Consider the following 25761-nt stretch of genomic DNA (forward strand, 5'->3'; position numbering starts at 1 on the left):
AAAGTTTGACTCACCTGACAGACAGTTTTCCGTCCTTGGTGGTCCAATCATGAGAAAAGAGATCTGTAAATATTTAACATGGAGGGGTTTGAGGGGAAATTTCCTGCAGCCTGTTTGTCTGGGGCAGGGTTTGACCTGCCTTCCAACGTGGCAGGAATGCAGACAGCACCCTGTCAATCAGAGACCCGGGGCCGGCAGGGAAAGGACGTGACAGGGATTATAAGTGGGAGAGCTAAAGATGAAAAACTGCTCCTTCCACGGACTTGGAAATAAAAGCTTCATATGGCATTTTTTATTTCCTTGTGCTGCGCCTTTGTGTTTAAGAGGAGGGAGAAGAACAAGGTTATTTGTGGAGGCGTTTCTTCTCATTTTGGTTTGGTGGTTGGTTTTTGGGTTTTTTTTTGATCCTAGATGCATCACTCTCCAGCATCTTCATAGGCTGAGGAATAAAACATGACATAACTAAGATGTACAGTGTGCTTTTTGGCTAAATGGTGGGACTGCTGAAACATTACAATCATTTTTCTGGCTTTTATTTGAAATCATGAAGAGTTAAGTGCATCAGTTTGCAGGGGTTGTTTTTTCTTCCCTTCTGTGAATAAGAAAAACGAGGGAAGAATGTGGCAGTTAATTTAATAGTTTGTTGGGAGAATATACTGGCTATGACACCATTAATTGAAATGAAAGGCAAAGAACATCCTGAGCTGCGGGAAAAAAATATAAGGGAATGTTTTGCAAATGACATGAGATAAAATACGAGATATGAGGGCTCAAATTTACTACTAATACAGTTTCCAGTTACCACTCAGTGGTGAATGTTAAGGAGCAGGGAGTAGAACAACAGGGTGGGCTTTGGGAGAGAATTTGGTGTTGAGGTTTTTTCCCCAGAATATCTCAAATTAATAGACATTTTTCAATGTATATTCACAGAATTCCTACAAATTAGCCAGCTTTCAGCTTCTCTGTTTTAAGGATTACACAGTAATTGTGGAACAGGTTTCCAAATGGAAGCATTTATGAAGGTAGGTGCTAAATCCATATGTAGATACCTAATATTTATTTTCAGTACTTTCCTGTCAAAGAATGACAGAAAATAAATGATAAAAGGTGTCTCTGAGTGCCTGGGATGATTATTTAGGCACATTTGTAGATATCTCAGAGGATCTTAGATATAGGAAAGACTGACCATGAGGGGATCATTTATTATAAATATCACCAATAGTCCTGTAAACCCAAAGTACTACTGTTAATGATAGTTTCTTCATCTCCAATTGTTTTGATTATTCTTCATAGTTCTATAGGATGAAATGGTTATAAAGGATGAAGAGAGTTCTATGATTTCATAGTACATGAAACCCCAGAACTGTTCCTCTTTTCCTGAGGAATATTAGTGCTCCAGGAAGGTTGGATAGAGCTTGGAGCAACCTGGGATAGTGGAAGGTGTCCCTGCCCATGGCAGGGGGTTGGAACTGGAGGGTCCTTCAGGTCCCTTCCAACCCAAACCCTTCTGTGATTCTGTGAGGTAACATTTGCCATGAATACTTGATGCCATTTTTCTGGATGTCATGTCTGAACTTACAGAAAGAAGGAGGAAGATTGTTCATGGTGTGAAGCCATGAAGGTGGAACATCCCCCCATGGACCAACAGCCCTTGACCATCAGCTTTGGCCCTGCTGCCTATGAGATAAATGTTGTGAACAGAGGAGCTGGTTGGAGAACCAGGTTCCTGTGCTTGTGTTTCTGACTCTTCTGATGTTTTTAGGGCTTTCTTGTCCCATTTCAGTGGTTTCTGAAGATGGTGGACACCTTGGTGCTTGAGCAGGTCTTGAGGAGGACAGTCCTTCCCTGAAAAACAAATTGATTTGTAAATACTGGCAGAGACAAAACAGGAAATCTGTGGTGGTTAAAAAGCATTGTTTTGATCAGGGCAGTGCCTTAGACTTCAGCAGCTGCTCTTGTGTGAAGGGACATGTGCCCAGGGAATGTGTAGGGTGGGCTTTCAGGGGCTGTCTCTGCTCCCTGTGGGCAGGGTAAGTGTCCCAGCAGAGCAGATGGAGGCAGAAAATCTAGGGATCGTAATTGTACACCTGTGCATCTATTTCAGAAGATGGTCTGCTTTGAAGTTTGAAACTTAAGGGGTGGGATGTTAACACAGAAATTAATTTTTAGACATCAGTGCTATCTGGTTGGAGTAATTGCTTATTATCTGCTTCCCTGGGGTTTTAAGCTCCTGGAAACGACTATTTACATCTCAATGCGTGCTTAAAGACAAGAGAAAATTGCACTCTATCATATCAAGGCTCTGTTCTGCTCTCTGATGTGCCAGGAGGAAAACAGAATGTAGAGAAAACTTTCTCCTGACCTGTCTGTTCCAGGGAGTACCTGGGTTGGGTACACTGGTTTGAGTTCTGGGGTTGGTAGGTAGATGAGATTTGTCATTATACCTGGCCTATCTAAGGCCTGCCAACATCCCAAAATGATCCCCATAAGCTCTTCTAGTGCATTAAAAAGGAGTTCTTTTTGTTGTGTTGGTAGTTTTTGGTTAGGTTTTTTTGTTTGTTTTTTTGGTTTCATTTGGTTTTGGTTTTGTGCGTGTGGTTTTTTTGTTTGTTTTTCAACAAATGCACGTTAAATCACCATGTAGGTGCTGTGTATACTCATCTCATCAAAAACCCAAACTAGGCAGAGAAATTTAAATTAGGAGCCAACTTAAGGCTTCCATATAGGAAGGGGATGGACTAGAGGAATTCAAATTTGCAGTGGGTTGTTGGAGGGGAATATTAGGTCATGTTTGGGTACATGCCAGATTGAGTGTCAGCCAGGCTTACAAGACATCCCTGCTCCCAGGAGGTGGATAGTTTCTGGTGGCTACATGACAAAAATAGGATAGTTTGGACTGCCATCACCAAGATATCTCAGTTTAAGAAAGGAGGGTAGAAATCAGTCATTAGGATTTTTTACCTGCAGTGTTGTAAAAGATCTGATAGAACCCAGAGCTGTGGTCAGGGTTGGAAGCACCCAGTGCTCTGCAGCTGGCACCCCAAAGAGACCATCCAAATGGACAAATTAGAGGTGAAAATATCAGCATGGCTGGAGAACCAGAGCACACAGAGAGGGAGAAACTGGTCCCAGATTGGACATGGGGCCTGGGATGTGAGGAAGGATCCACGGGTGCAAAGTCCTACTCTCACCGAACGTACTGCAGTGTAGCTCTTGGGAACTGGGTTGTGCATGATGTGGGATAGAAACCCAGTCATTGTCTTCTCCCAGCACTGTTCTGTGCTGTCCAGATTGGGATCTGGGATCACAGAATTATAGAGTGGTCTGGGTTGAAAAGGACCTTAAAGATCATCTCGTTCCACCCCCTGCCATGGGCAGGGACACCTTCCACCAGTCCAGGTTGCTCCAAGCCTTGTCCAACCTGGCCTTGGACACTTCCAGGGATGGGGCAGCCACAGCTTCTCTGGGCAACCTGTGCCAGGGCCTCCCCACCCTCACAGTAAAGAACTTCCTCTGAATATCCAGTCTAAACCTACTCTCTGTCAGTGTGAAGCCATTCCCCTTGACCTGTCACTCCAGGCCCTTATAAAATAGTCTCTCTCCATCTTTCTTGTCAGCTGCCTTCAGGTACTGGAAGGAACCATAAATGGTCTCTGATTTTTAATGTTATTTAAGTGGTGAGTAACCTCAGTGCTGGTGAGTGGGTTAGAAGCCACACTGGGGTGTGGGGAATAGAGAAGTTTTAGTCTTTGTCTTTTTATTTGTTTATTTGTTTGTTCTGAAGTCTACAGGAAACACTGCTATAAACAATACTGATGTAAAACAACTGCAAATTGAGGCATTATTTCATGTTATTTGTACCACAATTTTATTGCATTCACAGTTATTTACAGTATGTAAATAAGCTTCATAGTGTAGAAAAATGTTCTGCTATAACTCAGTAGTTGAGCATTAAAAAGAGGGGGGAGGGAATCAACCAGACCCCATAGACACATGCAGCAAGGAAAGATTAGGGATAATATTATAGATTTTTTTTTTTTGTTATAGGATTAACTCTGTTTGAAAATAGCACCCATTTCCTGAAATGCTGAAATCTGTGTACTTCAGCTACCTGCATTGTGTTATAAATCCATAATGACTGTTTTCCATCAAATATCGTGTTACAATTTGAATTATTAAATGCTAAATGGCTGTGTATAGTTTGTAAAGCAATGAGAATTTCCTGCCAGCTGAGAGGGAGAGCCAGTGTGGGTAAGAATACAGCCTTTGACAAGCATTGCAGCATCTGTAGACATAAGCAATTATATGCAGATGGAGCACAGGCAGCACAAAGATAAATGGAAGGTCCTTTTAAATCCTGCTTGCAGTATTCCCTCCATGAATATGGACTGCAGTGTGACTGCCTTTCTTAGGGTTTAATTTTCATCCCAGTGAATGTAAAGGTAAAAACAGCTATTAATTTCAGCAGCAGCGGGGCAGGGTGTTTTGGGACTGGATTAAAGCAGGCTGAACAATTTTGGAGAGAGAGGCAGTGAACTACTTTGGCATAAAAATATTGCTTGGGTGCATGTAGCTTGAAGAGACTGTTCAGATGGGGAAGAGGCTTCTGTGTTTGCCCTCCTGCTTTGTCTTGGCAAGTTGGGTGTCTTTCCAGGGCTGTGATGGAGGTTAGTGCTACGGGTTTGGTTTTTTTTTTCTGGGGAGGTCAAAATGTTTGACAAATTTAACATGAAAACAAGGCATTATAATCAAATCAGCAGAAATGAGAGATTCATTCTGGTGGTCCTGGCTGAATAAGGAGGTTTTTGAGAGCCAAGTGAAGCTTGTGTTTGATGGATCCAGTGCGTGCCCTGCCAATTAGAAGACAAGGTGCCTCCAGGTGATCTGTCCTACGTGGGCAGAGGAGCTGGTGGCATATCTGGGCAGGGATGAATGGACACTTTTAGCTCCACACGTCTTTTGAGATTGAGGCAGGATGAACTAGGTGCTGTATAGGATTCATAGGCAGTTATAAGGGTGTGTGTGAGGAGAGGAAAGGAAAGTAGCACGTGAAGCTGTCGCAGGTGATGTTTGGTATCCTGGTGGATCATCCAACCACTGCACGTCCCATAGCTACAAACAGGACATGATTGCTGCTGAATGTGAGCACACAGCTCTTCATCCTACTTGGAATTCACCTCCTGGTTCACGGACATGAACTCTCAGCTTCCCTGCAAAATATTTAGCAAACTAGACAAATCCCTTCTGTCAACTCTAATTATTAACTGTGGTGTGGAGATGGCTCTTTCACCACTGCTGCCTTCTCATCAGGACAGGCAGTGCCTTACTTGCAGCCTGCAGAGCTGGCCCTGCCTGCTGAGAGTCTGCTGGAAGCTGTGCTGGCCTGGAGGGGCATTGTGTCCCTTTTGGGCAGCAGGGTTTCCCACTGCTTTTCCCAGCAGCTGGATGAATGTACCTGCATGCAGTGTGCTATCACAGTCAGGTCTAGCTGGGAGCTTAGCACCTGAAGGCCATTCCCTTGGAAACAGAAAATCTTGAGGACCTAGAAGATAGCAAAAGCTAAAATCCAGCAGTGAGAGCTGCTGGCTCATGTTGGAGCTCGGAGGGTCTGTCCTGCCATGCCTTGGTTTAGTATTCACTTCTGCATTAGCTTCTGCTTTAAAGCCCTTTGCAAAGTGCCTGAGAAGATGTTTCAGTGGTTTTACAAGCCCTAGGACAGAGCAGTAAGTGCTACACCTTGTTCAGTGCTGGACTAGTCTTCCAGTGTGTGGAGTGGGTGATCAGTGATGTGTTCAATTGGATGTTTTGAAAGCACATCAGCCTTAGTTCTTCACAAAGTTCCTTTGGATAACAGCTATGGAAACCAGATTCCTAGCCCCTTGTTAGGCCTGCTGGCACTGCAGCAGTACAGAGAGAATTTGGAGTGGTTTGGAGGCATCCTTTGAAGAGCAGAAGGAGGCACAGCTATTCCTTCATTATTATTTCTTCAAGCAGTGCACGGGTGGCTTCTCAGCCTGTATTGGGACTGACATTGTCAGGTACGAGCCCACATTTCCTCTCACTCCCAGTTGCATCCCCCAAACACTTTTATCTTTGCTTGCTTTCCCCTTTTCCTAGGAGTCAGGGAAGGCATCTCTCTCCCAGGCTTGGTGTGCTGTGCTTTAATTGGTATCAGAAAAAAACCCAACCAACAGAGCAGGACGAGCTGTGTCCAGGGCTTTTCTCTTTGTGTGTTCAGTGGCTGTCATGATCAGACCCCCAGTTATGTGCTGCAATGAATCAGCACCTTGCAGACATGAAATAAATTAGTCTTGTGAAAAGAACTTTGCCATAGAAGCATCATAAACTTTGCTGTATTACCCTAAGGTGCCCAGTAATTGCTGTTGATGGGAAGGGAAAAGCCATCCAGAGGAGAAATGCAATTTGTTGCTGTGGCTACTGGCTCTCAGATTTATTATCTCCCTCTTTCTTCCCAAGTGTTGTAAAATACACCACATATTCAGCTTGCTTTCTTTTTTGTTGCTGCTGTTTTTGTTTTGTGGGTGGTTTTTTATTTATTTTAGAGTAAATCCTGTCTGCAGGTTTATAGTTCTGGCGGGTGCAGTGTCACAGAGGACTTGCACTGTAACTGCTCAGTGCCTGGTGTGAGTTATTTGGGATCTGCTCAGAGGCTGCCATTTAAACATAAAACACCTTTCCCTGAAGTTCCTGCAGTGTCTCATCCTGGGCAGTGTCTGAGGTGGAGTCCTGGTGCTGACATGCAACAAAGTTGTGTGTGAGCTGGAAAGCAAAGGAGGCATTTGGGGCATCAGGTGGCCATGGCATGAGAGAGTTTTCACAGTTTCAGGGAAATGTGATTCTGACTTTATACACAGTGTATAAAAAGTGAAAGCATTAATTTCAGAGATAAATTTCATGTGCTATGCTTTATGCTTATAAAAGTAGGAAGACGGCATGAGGCAGAAAGAACTTTCACAGTGTGAGAGAGCAGCATGGAGAAAGGGAAGGTGTTTCCCTACAGGAAGAGCCAAGGTTGACTCTCCAGCTCTTCTCTAGGATTTCTAGGTGAGCCTGGAAAAGTCCTTTCAGCCCCTGGGTGCAGCAGCAGCACTGCTCATTCTTGGTGCTGTGACCTGGTCAGGTATTGCTGTGAGTGAGTTAGGGCTGCCTTAGACTATTTAGGGATGCTGCTGCTTCTCTTCAGGCTGATAAAACTGGTGACAGTGTGAGCATTTCTCCTCTGCTTTCATTTGAATCTGCCCTCCACTGATAGGCTTTGGCTTTTAATGTGATGACTCCCAAATTTCACTAACATATCTCAGAGGTATGGCCCACAGAATGAAGTCATATGGAAAACAGGGCACGAGAAATTCTTATATCAGGAATGAAAGCTAATGCACTGAGGGAGCACCCTGTCTTCTTCAGAGGCTGATTTTAGCACAGTAAATGGTGAGGAGATGTCATAGGCTCTTACATGGTCTGGGAGTTAAGAAGCTTTAGTGATACCTCCTTGCCAGGGAAACTGGCTCTTGATATGGGAGTCTCTTGGGCCAGCTGTGGCTTTCTGAGATCTCCTAATTTCCTGTGAAAAGATGTTCATAGCTTTATTTGTACTGCCAAATTAATCTTTTGATTAAACATTCTGATTTACCATTTTGAAAAGAGAAAAGAAGCACTTTTTTTCCCCTCACTGTAGAAAAGGGTTATTTACTTACATTGGCTTCAGAAGAGAAATTTTGGAGGGTACAGGAGACATGTAGCAACCCCTGTGTTCTCCTGGGTAACACACCTAACTTTTCCCTTCATCTTGTGATCTGACAACTGGGATCTCATCTAAACATCCTTCATCTCTCCCAGACAAAGGCTAAAATCCACCTCCTTACCACTGCCTCTTGTGCTGCTTGCCCGTTTTTTCTTTATGGTTTACTATTGTTTGCTGCCCTGTGGGTCCCATACACAGGGTACACCTCTGTTTTCAACCAAGTCATGTTTTTTGTATCCTACCAGCCACTTTGGGACTTTATCTCCCAGCCTAATGCTTTTGTCAGACCTTTCACTTTGTGCAGCTCCTTGCTGGGTCAGGATGTGCCATTTCAAGCACTGCAGACAATGGAGCTTTTGTCCTTTTGCAGCCCCTCTGTGCTGTGGAGTGAGGGCTCGTTCTGGAGAGCTGGAGTTTGTTATCTCACTAAATACAGGGATGGATTTTCCAAATAACTCAGATTTTGAACTGGTGAGGCAGTAAAAGAAATCCAGGTTTTCAAACATGTCTCACCCATTAACTCCTCAGGTTTTCAAACATGGGAAACACGGGGCAGGCTTACATGAGTAGATATTTTTAAATAAAATGTGATGATTTGCTCTGATGTCTTCATTGCAGCCTGAGCTTTTCCGCAAAAAAAAAAAATTGCAGCTACTGAGTGGGGTGCACTTGCAGAAATATGGATGTTGACACGAGGCAGAGAATGACTGTGCAACCCAAAGACAACATGACCCATGAGCTCATACATAAGATGTCTAAGAGAGCCAGCAAACTCATCAACACCACAGTTCACTAATTACCTCGATTATTTTGACAGCTTCGTGATCCAGTGCCAGCCTTTTAGCCTGTTCCTTGATCCCTGTTTAATGACAGAGTGCTCCCGTAGTTAATTTTTATATTTATGGCCCCTGCCATCATATTCCTTGGGTCTGTTAAATTTTATGCTCTGTAAAACTGCTGAGGATTCGTGGTGACCCTGGTGCTACCCCAGCCTCTGTACAGAGTGCAGATCTGAGTGCCAGCACCAGAGCCATCCCAGGCTCCCAAAAGCTTACAGAAAAAGAACATGAAACTTCAAAATTCTGGTGTCACAACTTCAAAGTGGGCAAATGTGAAAAGTGTTCCTGGAATTCTTCAGCTTCTGTAACTGGTATCTAATTTTGTGTTAGGAAACTGCTCTCAATTTTTTTTGTCTCAGGAATTTGGGAGATTTGATTCATTTTTTTTGGCTCATGTTCTTTATCAGATATTAAGTGTGGATTTTTAAAACAGTTATATAGCATTCCATAATTTAGTTACAGTTGCAATTAAGTATTATTTAAGCTTCAGTGGTTGTATATTCTTACTTAATGTGTATAAAAACTAATAATTTTGTCTTGGATTTCAGTACATTCATAGGCTGAATTGCTGCTATAATTAAAATGAAGTATTTTTGGTTTTTTTTTTTTCCATACTCCAAATGGAGTTATTAGTTCAGCCATAGGCTTTTAGAAGAAACAGAGAGATTAATGTTATAACCCAGGCTAACTTCTTGTATAACACAAGTCACAGGATTTCACTCACATATGTATCCATCCCAATAACTTCTGGTTGACCTGGAATGAAAATGTGTGTATGTGTATATAAAACTCCATCTTCTTTGAAAGATATGAAGTGATGGAAAAACTACTGCATCCCTTGGCAATCTCTTCCAATTTATTAGAATAAGTTCTCCTAACTCTTCTTCAGACCTTCTTTCAGATAAGGTTGGAGTCATTTGAACTGCCTGTCTCATCACTCCTTTGCCTGCAAATGTTTTCTGTTGCCAATGCTTCCAGCTGCTGGTCAGGTCACTCTCACACTGAATTTCAGGAGTTCATTGGAACGTCTCATTCTCTGTACAGCCTCTGGGGTTTTGCTGGTTTTTGAAAAATCGGCAGCATTTGATTGGATTCCCCAACAAAATGCACCCAAGAAAACCTCACACAAGGAACCAGAGGACACCTCAGCAGCTGTCTGATTGCAGGAAGGTGTCAGCTAACCCTAAATACTGCTCTGTGGGTAAATAGTGGAAATGTTGCTTGTGGTTTTGGCTTTTCATCTGTAAATAACAGACACTTCTGGAGGCCACTAGTGATTTAATCCCACAATCTCAAACTCCCATCTGTGCTGAGCAGACTCCCGAGTCTGCATCTCCATGAGGGGTGTCTCCTTCTGGAGCACCTGGTCCAGCCTGGGTTCTCAGTGTGACCTGGCTGCTCCTTGTAGGGAGGTTTTCCCTGGAGTCAGCAAGTGAAACTATTGGGATTTGTTGGAGGAGTTACTGAAGTTGCATTGCATTGATCTTACAGAATCATTTAGGTTGGAAAATACCTCCAAAACTGAGTCCAGCCTTTGACCAATCACTACCTTTTCACCCAGCCCAGAGCACTGAGTGCCACATCCAGTCATTCCTTGAACACCTCCAGGGATGGTGATTCCCCACCTCCCTGAGAGCCCCTTCCAAGGCCTGACCACCCACAAGACATTCCAATGAACTCCCAAAATTCAGTGTGAGAGTGACCTGACCAGCAGCTGGAAGCATTGGCAACAGAAAACATTTGCAGGCAAAGGAGTGATGAGACAGGCAGTTCAAATGACTCCAACCTTATCTGAAAGAAGGTCTGAAGAAGAGTTAGGAGAACTTATTCTAATAAATTGGAACAGATTGCCAAGGGATGCAGTAGTTTTTCCATCACTTCATATCTTTCAAAGAAGATGGAGTTTTATATACACATACACACATTTTCATTCCAGGTCAACCAGAAGTTATTGGGATGGATACATATGTGAGTGAAATCCTGTGACTTGTGTTATACAAGTAGTTAGCCTGGGTTATAACATTGAAGGCACATGTCCAAGGGTGGTGGTGCTATGTTAGAACAAACCCTGGGTTTGACCCCCTGCCATCAAGTCCATGGTTTCCATGGGTGCCATGGACCCCCTTCCATCAAGTCCATGGTTTCCATGGGTGCCATGGACCCCTTGCCATCAGATCCATGGTTTCCATGGGCAGTGGTGCCACCCTGGCTGTTGAGCTGTGGAAAGCACAGCTGGGTCATTTTGTTTGATTGCTCTGAACATTCTGCTTTGCCCGTTTCACTTCCTTCTGATTCTCTCTGCTTTTCTTCCTGGCTTTGCTCCCAGGCCATCCCCCCCTGAAGCCCTGCATGACCCTTCCACTTGGCCTCATGCTCGTGCTCTCTGTCCTCCCCCTTATTTCCCTCCCAGTTCGGTGTTTCCTTGTAAATCCGCCTCAGCTGCTCCGTCCCTGCCCTGTGCCTGCAGGCACTTCTGCCAGCACAATTTCTGAAGGTTGTGTCGATGCTTCCATCTGGTTACCCGGTGGATCTGCTCACTACATGAATTCCCTGTGTCTTTTTAACTGGTCACATCTCTGAGCATGAAGGGAAAAGAAAGAACTGCTGCAGGGCACAGGGGTCAGTGTGTGTGGTTGGTCATCTTCCACCCAGCTTTGACAACCTGAGTGTTGGCCACTGACCATGGTAACAACTGTCTGTTCCCAAAGCTGGGTATGCTGTGGGAAGGCATGGAAATCTGCATCTTCTGTTTAATGCTAGATTTAAAAAGCTAGGGGTTTTTTTTTATTCTGATGAATCAACGTATTTTTCCCCTGAGCAATGCTGTTCTAGAACCACAATAACACACGAGTAAAATAAATATTTAAACCTGTAAATTACAGTAAACAAAAGTGACCAGAATTGACACCCACTGCTCTTCCTTCCACATGAATTGCAGAGCAGGGATACTTGTGTCAGCAGAGGCAAGACCTGTCCAGCACCACATCTACCAAATCACTGGCTGAGCAGTGCTCAATTAGCAATCTGGAGCTGCCAAGGGATGCTCTGGGGGTGTGTGCAGGCATCACAGGGGCTCTGCATCCCTAGACCTGCCCCAGGGGCTGTGCAGCCCTCAGCTGATGGTTCCTGGAGGAAGGGCTGCCTGCACCTGCAGTGTGGTGATGTTGGAGTGATCCATGTGGTTGCAGCCTAGAGGCAATTCTGGACAGGAGCCTGATGCTGGTTTCCAGTCTCCACCACTGAAGCTGATGGCATCCCTTGAGCTTCAGTGGGTAAATGGCTGCTTAAATATTTTATCATACTTCTGTGCATCTTTCAGTAAAATAGACCTGAGGCTGTCAGAAGATTCCAGCCTTTGGCTATGTCCTGGAGCTCTCTCCTGTTGATGGAAGTCAACAGCAGTAATGTTGGGGAATTCAGGGGAGTGCAGTTACTGTAAAAGAGCAGGGAAAGCGAGTGTGGGATAAAGACTCAGGGAGAATTTGCTCATTTCAAAACAAGTGATAGATTGCTGCATCCCTGGGATCATGCAGTCCCAGGGTACAGGGCAGGCTGATGCTGCAGGAGTACCCATGGTGGATGATAATGAATGCTTCTTTAGCATAAGATTTTCATGTTCTGGAGAGAAACATTTATTAGTGGTGAGTGGTGGTGTGGTCTTTGATTCTTTTTTATCTGCTGTTTCCTAATCCGCTGATAAATCTTAACTATTCACATTCTAGCTGTTCTTAGTTATCTAAATGACCCTTTTCAGAGCTGACTGACATTTCTGGACAGGCTGGGCAGCTGGAAGTCTGGTCCAAGTGGAAAAGCAAAAGAAAAAGGAGGGGGAGGCAAGGCTGGTACAACCTGCCAGGAAAGAATATACCAGTTTCAGGGTGACCTGGAGAGTTGCTTCCTTGGGATCTTGACACAAATCCCTTCCCTGCCTTTCTTGTCCCAGGGCTGTTGGGGTTAAAGCAGCTCATTTGGGATGACCTTGAGTCCCACAGGATGCAACGTGAAGCCAGGGCAGATTCTTGGATCTTTGAGGGAGGGAACTTGGCCCTGGCCTTTGTCTAAAGACATTTTCCAAAGGGGTTTTGGTTGCTGCCAGTTCAGGAAATGAAGTGGGGGAAAAAAACAAAAAGAAACCAATCCTCCCCACAACCCACTGAATCATAATCTTTAGATCGTGAGATCTGGAAAACAAACAAAATGTCATTAGGAAGTTTTATTCTGTTTTTTGACTTTTAATCTTCTTAATCTCACGTGTGATATTGTTCTTCATTCGAAATTCCCCTTCACCTCATGCTCCTCTGATGGAGGCTGAGATAATCCTTTCTGAGGAGTTACCATGCATTAATTGCTTGTCTTGACTCTTTTCCTTCCTTTTTTTCCCACTTCACCCCACCTTTTTGTTATGCAGCTCCTGCATTGGAGATACAAAATGTGTCTGGAGAAAATTATAGAAAAAATTAATATAACTACTTCTCACATATTATGTTTTCTGATTATTTTTTAATAAAAACTTATATTAGTTGTGAAGAAGTTATACATAAGAGTATAATTACATCATCAACCGCTTTCTAATTGCTAGAAAAAATTATTAGCCTAAACAGAGCTTAAGGTAAGTTAGTGTTATAATTAGATTTAGAATCTTTCAGTGTATCTTACAAAGCACCTCTCACACATTCCAAGCACTTTGAAGAAATGAAAATCCTTTAAAATTATTCTTACAATTCCTGTCAGCTGCACGGTGATATAAATTATTCAGTAATTACAGTAAATATAAGCTTAATATATATCATTGTAATTACTTGTCCAAATAACTAGTAGTAATATATTTCTCTCTTAATTCTCTTTTGATTTGGTGGCTTCAAGAGTTGTTCTTTGCTTGAGTCCCTACACCTCTCTCACAGTAGACAGCACATGATGTTTAGGTGTTTAGGTGCTTAGATGTTTAGAATTTTGATGTTTAGTTGTTTAGATGTTTAGTTGTTTAGATGTTTAGAAGTTTAGGATTACTGTTGTGAGGGGTTTCAGTTCTGGCTGAAAGTGTTTTTCTCCTGTGAGAGGAGAAAGCAGATCCCTTCTGACCAGGGTCGGGAGATGTGGCTGGATTGAGACTGCCCAGAGTTCCCATAGATGGAAAAATTCCTTAACAAAGGCTCTGAGATGGTTCTGGACCACAAAAAAACCCTTAACAAAGGCTCTGAGATGGTTCTGGACCACAAAAAAACCTTAACAAAGGGTCTGAGATGGTTCTGGAGCACAAAAAAACCCTTAACAAAGGGTCTGAGATGGTTCTGGAGCACAAAAAACCCTTAACAAAGGGTCTGAGATGGTTCTGGAGCACAAAAAAACCCTTAACAATGGGTCTGAGATGGTTCTGGAGCACAAAAAAACCCTTAACAAAGGGTCTGAGATGGTTCTGAACCACAAAAAAACCCTTAACAATGGGTCTGAGATGGTTCTGGGGCACTGTACCTGTGCTGGGATGGTGGGTCTGTGTTGCCTTTGTGCCCACTGTGAACGGGAGCAGTTGGAGAGCTTGGTGGTGAAGAACAGCACGAGATGCCATCTGCAGAGCAACCCAAACAAGAGGTATGACAGAAATGCCCACCAGGAAAAGGGAATTGCCAGCCCTCCACCTGTCTGGGCACCATTCCCCAGCTCCAACCTGTCTGTCTGAGAGCCCATATCAGCATAAACCTGTGTTTAACAGCAACAAAATCGAGGTCATCAAACCCCCCTTGGGCACACTGGTAATTAACTCTCATTCCTTGGTCTGTGTCAGCTGGTCTCAGTTTTTATTTTGCAGTGGGAAAAAATCACATGCATAGAGCTTGGGATTTCTATCTACCCTGCAAAGGGTGTGTTCTTGTCTCTCCCTTCCAATGTCTCCCCGTGGCTCTGTAAGGAAGCAGGATGGTAGTATGCTCTTTGCTTACCCTTTAAACTTCCCCTTTAATTGGAAGGAAGAGCATTTGGATGGTGATAGGACTACCCCCTCGGTTCTGGGAAAGTATTTCCTGAATTTTGCTGCCAGACAATCCCAAGTGTCCTCTGCTGGAACAAAGCACACCTTGGGAGCTTTGTGGTGTCCTGGGGGTGGCTCGTGTGGGGTGCACGTGATGTCTGTGGTGTCCACAGTGGAGAACTCAAGGCTGGCTGTGAGCTGACAGTGGGGTCCTGCCTGGGAGCCCCAAAACACAAACCAGGGTGGGAGGAATTTGCAGCCAGAACATAGAGGGGAGATGTTGGTGGGGCAGCACAAGTCCTGGGAGCACTGCAGAGTAGTGGAGATGTGTAAGAAAAACAATAATAATGTTAAATCCATCACAGGCTGCCAAGAGGTTTTGTTGTTTTTTTTTTTTTTAAATTTGATGGAAGAGGGAGGGAGAGGGGGCTTCTGATACTTTTATTCAACTGACTAAAGAGCTCATGTTAACATTCCCTTTTTAAAATACAGCGTCGGCCTGTGTGTAAAATGAGCTTTGAAGTGCAGAGCTGACAAAGCCCAGGGGAAAACATGTCTTTTATTAACAACTGCTGGTACACTGCAGGAACCACATTGGAATGTTTAGTGAAAACCTTTTCTGTGTGAGCAAGAGGAATCACTGGGCTGGGACATCCACTGGCCATGGCAGGAGGTTTTGGTGACCATTTGCCACCCTTCTCCTCCTCTGTGCAGTGCCTTGAACCCACAGGTGGGGTGGGAGAACCAGTCTGTGATGACAATCACTTCTGAGGCCCCATGAATGAGTCACTGTGCATGGGAGCTCTTTGTCTTTTTAGACCAGTGACAAGGAAGTTGGTTTAGGTTTTTCTGTGTTTTGGTTTGTGGCTTTTTTTTAATTTTATTTTTATTTTTAGTTGTTTGGGGGGTTTGGCTTTTTTGGGTGGTGTTGTTTTGGGTTTTGGTTTTCTTTTTAGTGCTGAGGTGCCTTAGGGCCCAAGGATGCCCTTGGGTTTCAGTGGCACACCGTGTTCTGGTTCTTCAGAAGGGGCTCAGGGGCTGTTAGAAAATATTTTAACAAAGAAGCCACATTAGTGTGTTATACAGATTTACTATATATGAATGCAGGAGGTGGACCCATTCTTTCCTGTCTTTAGTCTGCCTTGCACAAATGGAGATTGGGAGATATGAGCCTGTAGCTCCCTTCTCCCTCTCTTTCATCCTTGCTCCCATGTGTTTCCTTTGCTTCACAGAGCCCCAAAATACACCCCCATCCACGGATGAGCCTGTGCTGAGCACAGGTGGTTGGAGGAAAGCTCCCACCTCCTGCAGATGGTTATTCCTGCCAGTAGGGCTGGAAGCTGGGGACTGATAGAGAAGGGTCACAGACCTTAATGTTTTGGGTCTTCAAATCAAATCCTGCTGAGGATGGCAGTGATATGACAGGGATGTCACATGCAAAAATCCTTCCCTGTGAGGGTGGTGGGGCCCAGAGAAGCTGTGGCTGCCCCATCCTTGGTAGTGTCCAAGGCCAGGCTGGATGGGGCTTGGAGCAACCTGGGCTAGTGGAAGGTGTCCCTGCCCATGGCAGGGGGTGGAACAAGATGAGCTTTAAGGTCCCTTCCAACCCAAACCATTCTATGATTCCCTTAGGGACATTCTTGTCTCAAAACCAGGTCCAGACTTGTCCAGGGCCAGAGGAAGATGTTGGTATTAGTGCTGCTTTTAGACATTTGCAGTTCTTGGCTTTGGGATTTGAGGATCTGAGACTGGCTGATACAGAATGAAATACGAGCATCCTGAATTTTTTATGTTGCAGTTCAAGTATATTTGGGCTGGATTCATCAAAGGAATAACCGGGAGAGATATTTTTCATTTGTAGAATCTTAATGAATACATGACACTGCTATTCATTATTTATCTGCTTTCGTATTTTAATTAATAGTTCTACTGGCCATTTCTGATTTATTTCCCCCCCCCATATTTATAGAAAGCCATCACTTAAAAAATATTGAACTGTGCTGCTGTTTGTTACCTTCCATAACTTTTCTGCACTATTAGGACAGAGTGAATTTTGCTATAACTTTTAAGTGCGTAAGTGGAGGAGAAGAATGTAATTCATCTTCTGTTCCTTTGATTCCTGTCAAAAGTTTGTGGGTTTTTTTCCCCCAAATGCTTTCACAATGCAGCTGAGATGATTTAGCCGGGGAAGGTGGTGTTTCTGGTGCAGGAAGGAGCCACTAGAGGACACCACCAGACGGCACATGAAGCGAACAGGCACAGCTGTAAACAGAGAAACTGGGGGAAAAAATTAGTAGGGATAGGGAAATACTGGTTCCTAATGTTCCCTGGGGATAGATGGAGTTCATACAGCACCTCCTTTGTGTCAGCCAGCAGACACGGGCTGGGAATGCACAAATCCTTGCAGCACCTCTTCATTCTTGGTGTGCTCCAGTGCAGGGCCAGGAGTTGGACTTTGATGATCCTCGTGGGTCCCTTTCAGCTCAGGGTAATTTATGATTTTATTCTGTGAGCTTTATATCTCATGGTTCTAGAGCAGATCTGTTTGGAGGAGCCTCTCCCAGAAGCTCTGCAGAGCTGCTCTCACTGAGCTGGACCCTACAGCGGGGCAGAGATGTGGGTGAGGTGACATTTCTCACCGTGAGAGCCCTTCAGTGATGAACTTCAGTGATTTCTGCAGGACAGTCTTTCCAGAATGACCCACACAGGCCAGTAGAACAACAGGGACATGATGCACAGAGAGTTTACCAGGGCAGGAAGGAGGAAAAACCTCTTGATCTGCTGAAGCTGATGGCAAAGAGGATGGAATACAAAACAGACCCCTCTTCAAGTTCCCCTTAAAAGAAGTGGCTTCAAGCACAATGAAAGGCTTAGAAAACTTTCAAATTACAGATTTAATGACAGGATAATGATGTCAGCAAAGCAATTAGGGCTGGGAGGTGACACAAATGTGAGCATTTTCTCTGTTCAGTAACAGCACCCAAGCCTGGTAGAAGGATTATTTCCACCTGTGAAAAAACAATGCCAAAACTTCCCCATTGTAAGCACTTTTAAATATTCAAGGAAAATTATCTGTGAGGCATTTGCAGAGGAATCAGATCACAAAGTCTAGCTCTTGGGCTGGTGGTTGTAAACCAAAAGTTTTTAGGGCAGAGAGAGAAATGTGGCTTCACAAGACTCTGCAATCCTAAATGCAACCCCCCCCCCTGAAACCCAGCAGAAAAAGTTGCCTGTTTTGCATGTGCCTCTCACATCTGTGCAGTGCTGTGCATGTCAGAGGAGCAGTGAGTGCTGAGAATCTCTTACAGGTCTTTTAATCCCACAAAAACGATGTAACTCCTGTGAAATCTCAGCCCTGATGAAGGTGGTGGTGGGGCTCCAGTGATTGCTGGAGTTGTGACAGTGTTTTGAGTTTGGCCTCTGAATTCCCTGCCTTATTCCCTGTATTGATTCAGCTAAACCCTCAAATGCCAGGGATTTCAGGGAATGCAAAGGCATCTATGAAAATTCTCCAGTTATTTCTCCAAAGTGCTTTTTAAAATGGCTTTGAGTTTGCTTGTGGAGAACAAAATCACATCCACACAAATGTAGCTGCCCACGAAGGCTGCTCTTAATCTGAGAAGCTTTGCCTATGAATGGCAGGGCTGTGCCAAGCCTGAGGGCCCTTTTCCAGATAATTTTAACCAAATCCACCCATATTTTCCAGATAATTTTAACCAAATCCACCATTTCTTAACCAAATGTTGAGAAATCAACATTTCTCTCAAGATGGCAAATCCCCCCCAAACAAACAAACAGAACCAAACCCAACAAATAGTACAACAAGCCCAAACATATTATTTGGTTATTGACTGCAAAATTTTGTCACAAAAATGTAACTACACAGGTTTTTTGTTGTTAAACTGCCAGGATTTTTCAGGCCAAAAGCTAAAAGTGTACTAGAAGATTTAAAAAATTGTCACACTTCCTTATTTCCAAGATGGAACTTTTCTACTCTCTCCTTTAATTCTTTCGAAAATTTGAAACTTTTCTTATTGGAATTAAGAGATTTTGGAGAACATTTAGGTGGATTCCTAATTAATCTGCTGGAATAATGTGGGATTTTTTGAAAAGTTGTCTATTCCTTTCCTTATTCTCGGTAGGTGTTTATGGTCCCCCTGGGAAATGGGCAAACCCAGCCTCAGAATGGCCCCTGCCCAAGGAGGTTACATGGCACTGAGCTGCCTTTTAAAATATTTTGCACTGAGTTTTCTTCTCTTTTTCTCTTCTCTTCTCTTCTCTTCTCTTCTCTTCTCTTCTCTTCTCTTCTCTTCTCTTCTCTTCTCTTCTCTTCTCTTCTCTTCTCTTCTCTTCTCTTCTCTTCTCTTCTCTTCTCTTCTCTTCTCTTCTCTTCTCTTCTCTTCTCTTCTCTTCTCTTCTCTTCTCTTCTCTTCTCTTCTCTTCTCTTCTCTTCTCTTCTCTTCTCTTCTCTTCTTTCTCTTCTCTCTCTTCTCTTCTCTTCTCTTCTCTTCCTCTTTTTCTTTTTCTCCTCTTTTCTCTTCTTCTCTTTTTTTTCCTTTTCCCTTTTTCCCTTTTCCCATTTCTGTTTTCCCTTTTTTCCTTTTCGCTTTTTCCTTTACTCTTTTTTCCTTTTCCCCTTTTTTCCTTTTGTTTCCTTTTTTCCCTTTTGTTTCCTTTTTTCCTTTTTTTTTATTTTTTTTCTTTATTTCCTTTTGTTTGCTTTTTTCCTTCCCCCCCCCCCTTTTTCACCTTTTTTTCCATTTTTTTTCCTTTTTTCCCTTTTTTCCTTTCTGTCTCTCCTCTTTCTCTTTTCTCTCCTGTTTTCCTCTCCTTTTTTCTTTCCCTTCTCGGTGCTGTGACCACGTCTCTCTCCTGCCTTGCCAGCCCAGCCCATCCTGGGCGGTGGCAGCCCCAGGTCCCCTCGGAGCCCCCCCGGCCGGCTCCGCTCTGTCCTTCCGAGAGCCGGTCACCAGAGGGGGACAGAGCCCCACGCACGGCACCTTAGGAGGGAACACTCCTTCCCCCACCCAAAAGCTCCTGCCAGGAGCGTGCCAGGCTGGGAGATGGGTTTTGGGGTGGCAGGTCCCCAACTGCACCCCTGGGTGCCCCAATCTCAGCGCCAGGGGTGACGCTGGTGCAGGTGGATGCCTGGGGTCCCTTTGGCATCACATGGCACCACCGTCCCTTTAGCCTGGAAAAGGTGTGTGTGCTTAAAAATAAACACCCCCCAGCCCTTAAAAGAGCTGTACATTTGCTGGGGGTTAAGTAGAAGGTAGAGCTGTGTTGTAAACTCGGAACTGCTGGTTTTTTCCTGTCTGTCGTTGTAACAAAAACGCTGTTTACAAATTACTGTTCCTGTGTTTAAAGATACCTGTTGCCCCCCCGGTTTTGATCTGATTCACTGAAAACTGGAAAACACGGCTGATGCCCGAGTATTTTAGTTGACACCACCCCTCCAGGAGAAGAATTTGCAAGTGGCGGCACTGAAATGAGAGGAGAGGGAAATTTGATGAGTATTTGGCTTTTTCGATAGCTGGCTATGCCTGATTGGAACCCGTGGGGAAAACAAACACAATTATTTGAGTGAGATTGAATTTCATCTCCAGCAGAAAACACCAAATCTGTCACCTGCACTCTTGCTGTGTCTGGCTGTGGGCTGGAAGATGCTCCAGCAGCGGTGCCGCTGGGGACCAGCAGTAGCAGCCAGCCCTGAGCCAAGGCTCAGTGCTCAGGTGTCTGTGCCCTCCTGTCCCACTGCCCTGTGTGACACCTAAAATGTGGGTCACCCACGTGGCAAGGCTCAGCTTCCTCCCAAAAATCATGCAGAAGGCAAAGCAGGTCCCTGGTATTGAGGACCAGGGGTATTTCCTTCAGGCTTCAGGCCTGGCTTTGGTTGCTTGGCCAGCCAAGCTTGACAGAGCAGAATGTGTGAGACCTAAAGACATATAAATAATATTTGGCTTGAGTCCATTTCCTCAGCACAGACAGCTTGCTGCTGAAGGCACGTTTCCTCCTCCAGATCCTCAGTGTCAGACCCTCGCCCGAATCCAGCTGTCCCTGGTAATTAAATTTTAATGCCTCAGGCTGGGAGTTTGCGTTGGTGTTTGAAGTGAAGCATGTTAGTGACCCCAGCGTGGTCACCCACAGGCTTTGAAGCTCCCTGTCTGCCACCAAGGAGGGTGGGGGATGCTCCTGTCTCACTGTGCTTGGTCTCAGCTGAACCTACACACCAGTTGTCCACTGATTTAGGGAATCGAGGAGCCTTCTCTTGTGCAGATGGGAGAGACTGGAAAGCTAATGAGAGTTTGTTCTGGTGGATCTGAAGAACTCACTAGATATTCTTGAGGCAGCCACAAGAGGCTGTTTGGGCAGCTGATGGCACCTTTGGAGCCTGTGGGGTGGCACCTGCAGATGTGGCCCTGGTGTCAGTGGTGGGGTGTGAGGCACTGAGCTCCCCACAGCCCATCCCGGGCAGTGACATCCCACAGACCTGGAGCCAGGTCCCCGTGGGCACAGCCAGGGGAAGTCACGGGCCCAAATGTCTCCTTTGCTGCAGAGGGAAGAGGAATCGAAGATGGAAGCAGTGACTAGAAAACCAACCATGATGGTTTCTGAGACTTTCTTCCTCCCCCTTAAACTGTTTCATTGTAATTACTGTGCAAACAGAAGGCCTGGGTAATTATTACATGGAGTGATGGGTGTAAATTTAACATGTCGTTCCCATGCAGCCACACTGTGAAGGAAGATTTTTCCTTGGATTTTTCCTCCTTAACTCCCTGCTTTCAGTTTTATCCTGGACTCAGCATAGCCAGTCAATGGTCACCTGAGTGGGAAATAGCTCTGAACCCTGATCAGCTGCAGGGACTGGCACTGCCATCAGGCAAACCTGGCTTGCAGGAGGATACAGCAAATCTGGAGATGCAGATTGTGATCCAGCCCAAAACCCAGGGAAAGGGATGCAAAGTGCAGTTGGTAGGTGTCACAAGGCTTCTGAGAGCCCCCTTGTCCCCACCCAAACCTTGGTGGAGGGTATAGCATGAAGCTGTGTCAGGGCAGGGTCAGGTTGGATCTCAGGAAAAGGTTCTTCCCCCAGAGGGTGGTTGGGCACTGACCAGGCTCCCCAGGGTTTGGGCACAGCACCAAGGCTACCAGAACTCCAAGAGTGTCTGGATAATGCTCTCAGGGACAGGATGGGATTGTTGGGGTGCCAGAGTTGATCTGGATGATCCTAGTGGGTCCCTTCCAGCCCAGGTTATTCTATGGTTCTATGGTGATTAATGAGTTCCAACAGGACACTCAAGCTAACAAATCCCATGTTTAGGTGCTGGGATTTATTTAAGGGTGTTGGGAAATGGCAGCATTGTGTTTCACTTCTCCAGAGCTCTGGTGGCCAGAGCTTATTGAGCTGAAGCACCAGTCTCTCTCTCTCTCTCAAGTCAGCACAGAACAAAGGTGCAGATGTATCTCAGGGATGGTGTTTTGCATTTTTATTTCTGACTTTGCCATATTGCACAAAAAGCCATGAATCTCAACTCGTATTATTATTTATTGTAAGAGAAATTTCCATGGGATTAGAGCAGTTTCCCCTTTCAGCTGGTCACAACAAAGTGAATTTTGTCACCATCTACGTTCAGCTCTAAGCACGAAACGAATCAGCACAAATGTGGCTTGTTGAAACATTCCCATAGCCCAGGATGAAAGAGGTGGCTGCAAACAACTGGGAATGTACATGTGCTTTTGTGTCTGGGTGTGATAGAGTCAGACAAACCTGCACTGCTGTCTGAGCTGCAGAACAGATGACTGGGAAAAGATTCTCAAGTAAGTTATAAATTGTTTCCTGTCACCCCTGCTGCTGTCTCAGTCTGCTGCTCCACACCTTCCTATTACATTTGTTTCCTTCCTCCTTCCCTTTTCCTATATGAAAACAAAGCAGAAAGTGCTTCTGCTGAAGACACCCATGCTTGTGCCCTGCTCAGAGGATTTTTAGAAGAATCCCCTGGGTTTGGGTTGCCCAGCTCTCACAAATAAACTACTCAATGGAGCCCACTGCTGAGCAGTTGGTTTTTTGCTGGTTGACTACAGATACAGTTGGAAGCAGTTTCATCTTTTCAGTTTATCTTTTATTTCCCACACATCCATTCTGTAGCATGACACGTCCTGCTGGGAGCTAAACCTGTCTGTACTTTTGGACTCACCTCCACTGCTCATGTTTTGTTCCAGGTCCCACAACACCCAAAATCTGTTGGGCTTGTCCTTCCTGTGCACAACCCCTCTGTGGTCCATGTGGAAAGCTGGGGGGTCTATATTTGTTCCCACAAAGACCCAGGTGTCCTCCAGAGTGTCCAAGGGGCCCTGGCTTGCTCTTGGTGTGTGTGCAAGCACCATGGGAATAATGAGGTTGAGTAGGTTTGGGAACAACAAAGGTGAAAGGGGTTATACTTTCCTTCCTCCTCTTTTCCTTCTTGAAGATCCATTTTGCCTCCAGACTGTAAAGGAGACGAGTGGAAAATTAAGATATAGAAGAGAAAGAGCCAAGCCTTCATGTTTCCAACATGCAAAGCCCTTTATTGTGCTGAAGTTTTCCATAGTATCCCCACAGGTCTTGGGGGTCCTTTGTGTACTTTGTCACTACAACACTCCTTCAGCTGGTGGTGCTTTGGCCACAGGGGAGGGGTGTTTTTAAGATGTGATGAATTCATGCCCAAACCTTGCCTTGTGGCAACAAGACCAAGGTGATTTCCTACTTTATGTAGGTACTTTTAGTCAGTCCAGGCTGCTTTTCTAAGTATAAAGGGCTTCTTGCTCACAGCTGAGAGAAGCACAGGGAACCTCTCTTACAGAAAACACAGATCAGGAAGAGCATCCTGAGGATTTGCTCTGCTGTCCACTTGTCACTCCCCTGGTGTGAGTGGAAAGGGAATATGTCAATTAATTTTGTTTACTTGAATGGAATTAATGTTTTCCTGCATTTTTAAAAAGATACTTCATCTAACTTTGAGCATTTTTTTATTTGAACTGTAAAAATAATTTTCTGACCTTTTTTTTTTTATCAAAAGCAAGAGAACATCTGAAAGGGAATCTTTCTTCTGATCAGCTTCCACTTAATAGATGTATATTTTTCAAAGGAATGTTTGCATCAAAATTTTCTAATGAGCTCCATGGACTGGACATGGCCAAGAAAAATGCCTGGCTTAAGGTGGTGCTTGTTTTGACTTCTCCCATCTGTGGAATAAGTGGAGAAGCAATTTTGCAGGTCACAGGATGGGATGGTGAAGAGAACAGATGAGATAAAAATCCCTTATACCTGAATATTTTTTGACAAAGATCTAAATAAAGCTCTTGGTCTTGTACAACAGGGTTATATCCTGCCACTGTGACCAGTCCTGGGTTTTGTCCTGGCCTGATAAGTCTGGAAAATTACTTTGTAATGTTTAGATACTGCCATTATTTCTGCAGTTTTGGAGTTTCATTCTGGGTTTGCACTTCCCCAAGGTTGTCAGAAGTCTGGGCTGGGCTAATTCCCTGTGAAGGAAGCTGAAGGGCTCTGTTGTTTCTGTTTCTTTTAAATATAAATTCAGAGCTCTCTTGTTCAGTGCCTTGGAAAGTAACTGATGACAAAAGAGATTTGGAGTTTGGATAAGATAAGAATCAAATTGAATATTTATCCTGAACCAGCACTGCACTCTATCTATTCAGGAGATGCAATGGGTTGCACTTGTTTTAAAATAGTTCTTCTGTTTTCTTCATCCCCTAAAATTCTCTGTGCTGGTGTTGGACTCAAGCACTAAATCTATCAACAGTCACAAAGGCCGCAGGGCAACGGTAAATTTGTCTCTTAAATTTGGTGATAGTGAACTTCCCCATCCCTTTTTTTGTTCTGGTAAAGTACCATAGGAGTTAAAAGTACCTGGAGATATTTTTATAATTTGTCAAGAAAAGGAGAACTCCCCAGAGCTGCTGATTTCAGAGATGGACCTGAGCTGATGTGCCTGTATTGCCCCAGCTCCTAAAATCACAGCAGCTCAGCTTTAACATCTGCTTCCCTTTCCCAGATTGGGCAGGACACTTAAAGTCAGGATAATTAACCATGTGCAAGAGCACCCTCGAGCAGGAATTCCACTCTGCAGCCCCCAGGCTGATATCTCTGAGCCTTCCTGCTTTGGTGAATTGCAGCTTATTCCTCTTGGACCAAGGCCTGGTGCCTCCCTCCTTGGAGACCATTCCCATAATTCCTGTGTAATTAGATTAGCTCTAACTAGACCTACCTACAACAGGCAGAATAAATTTTTCTGGCCTCCCCAGATCCTGTTGAAAATGATGCCTGTGGTCCCTCCCAGTGGGAGCTTGTGCTGAACAGAGACACAGTGAGGGAAAATAGCCTTTTAAAAGTGAAGATTTATCCAGCACTAATAGCAGGACTAATGAAGTTTAAGGAGTGTTAAGTGATGTTTCTGGTTTTGCTTTTATTATCTGAATCCAGTAAACTGGAGTCCAGGACCCAGGTGATATATCAGGAGGTTGATGTAGGCATTGAGATGGCTGGTTCTTCACTGCCTCTTGATATTTATTTAGAAGGCACTAGGAAAAACATTGCATTTTCTGACAAACCTGCCAATAAATTTACTCGGTAGGCACAAATAATGAGCAGCATGGGGACATAGCTGGCAGATGATAGTCTTGACATGTTTGTAAGCAACTCAAAATCCATTACCATGTGATCAAAATTGCACAAGAGTCTAAGGCAACACTGAATCAGGGCCTAAAATCTAATATATCAATTGTGATATGCTACCTAGTAATCAGCTACAAGAAAACTTATCTCGCTCAGGTTGTATTTCTAGCCAGCATAGAGACTGAAAATTAAAGAATTAGCATATTTGTGGCAAATAAAATATTATGCTTCCAAGCAAGTGACTGTCCTTATTTAATGCCCTGCTTTGTATTTAGAGTAGCTGCAGAGGCACATCCTATATGTGCTCAGTACAGCCAGCTGAATTATGTGTTTGGAATAATTCAGCAGAGAAATTCGTGTCCATGAATAATCTGCATTCAGATCATGACCTTTACCAAGCTGTGCTTTTTCCAGGGCTCGGGGCTTTCAGCTGGCACTGGGAAGAGACAAGAACACAGAGAAAGTTTTCTCCCATCTCCTCCCCTCTGGTAGGATTCCTCATTTTGGGAAAGCCTCAGCCCAGGGG

The 25761-nt window shown here is 44.4% G+C and overlaps 1 long non-coding RNA gene across 6 annotated transcripts in view; it reads left to right on the forward strand.

The window, feature by feature from the left end:
• Positions 1–25761, forward strand: part of LOC135423733 (uncharacterized) — a 133957-nt gene that overhangs the window by 76557 nt on the left and 31639 nt on the right. For 5 of the 6 annotated variants that reach the window (XR_010434932.1, XR_010434931.1, XR_010434935.1 and 2 more), the window contains exon 4: positions 25650–25723. The exons of the other annotated variant lie outside the window; for it this stretch is intronic. This is a non-coding gene — a long non-coding RNA (uncharacterized LOC135423733). The remainder of the gene's footprint in view (positions 1–25649; positions 25724–25761) is intronic. 6 annotated transcript variants of the gene reach the window in all.

Source organism: Pseudopipra pipra, chromosome 17 (genome assembly GCF_036250125.1).
Source record: "Pseudopipra pipra isolate bDixPip1 chromosome 17, bDixPip1.hap1, whole genome shotgun sequence".
Taxonomy (NCBI): Eukaryota; Metazoa; Chordata; class Aves; order Passeriformes; family Pipridae; genus Pseudopipra; species Pseudopipra pipra.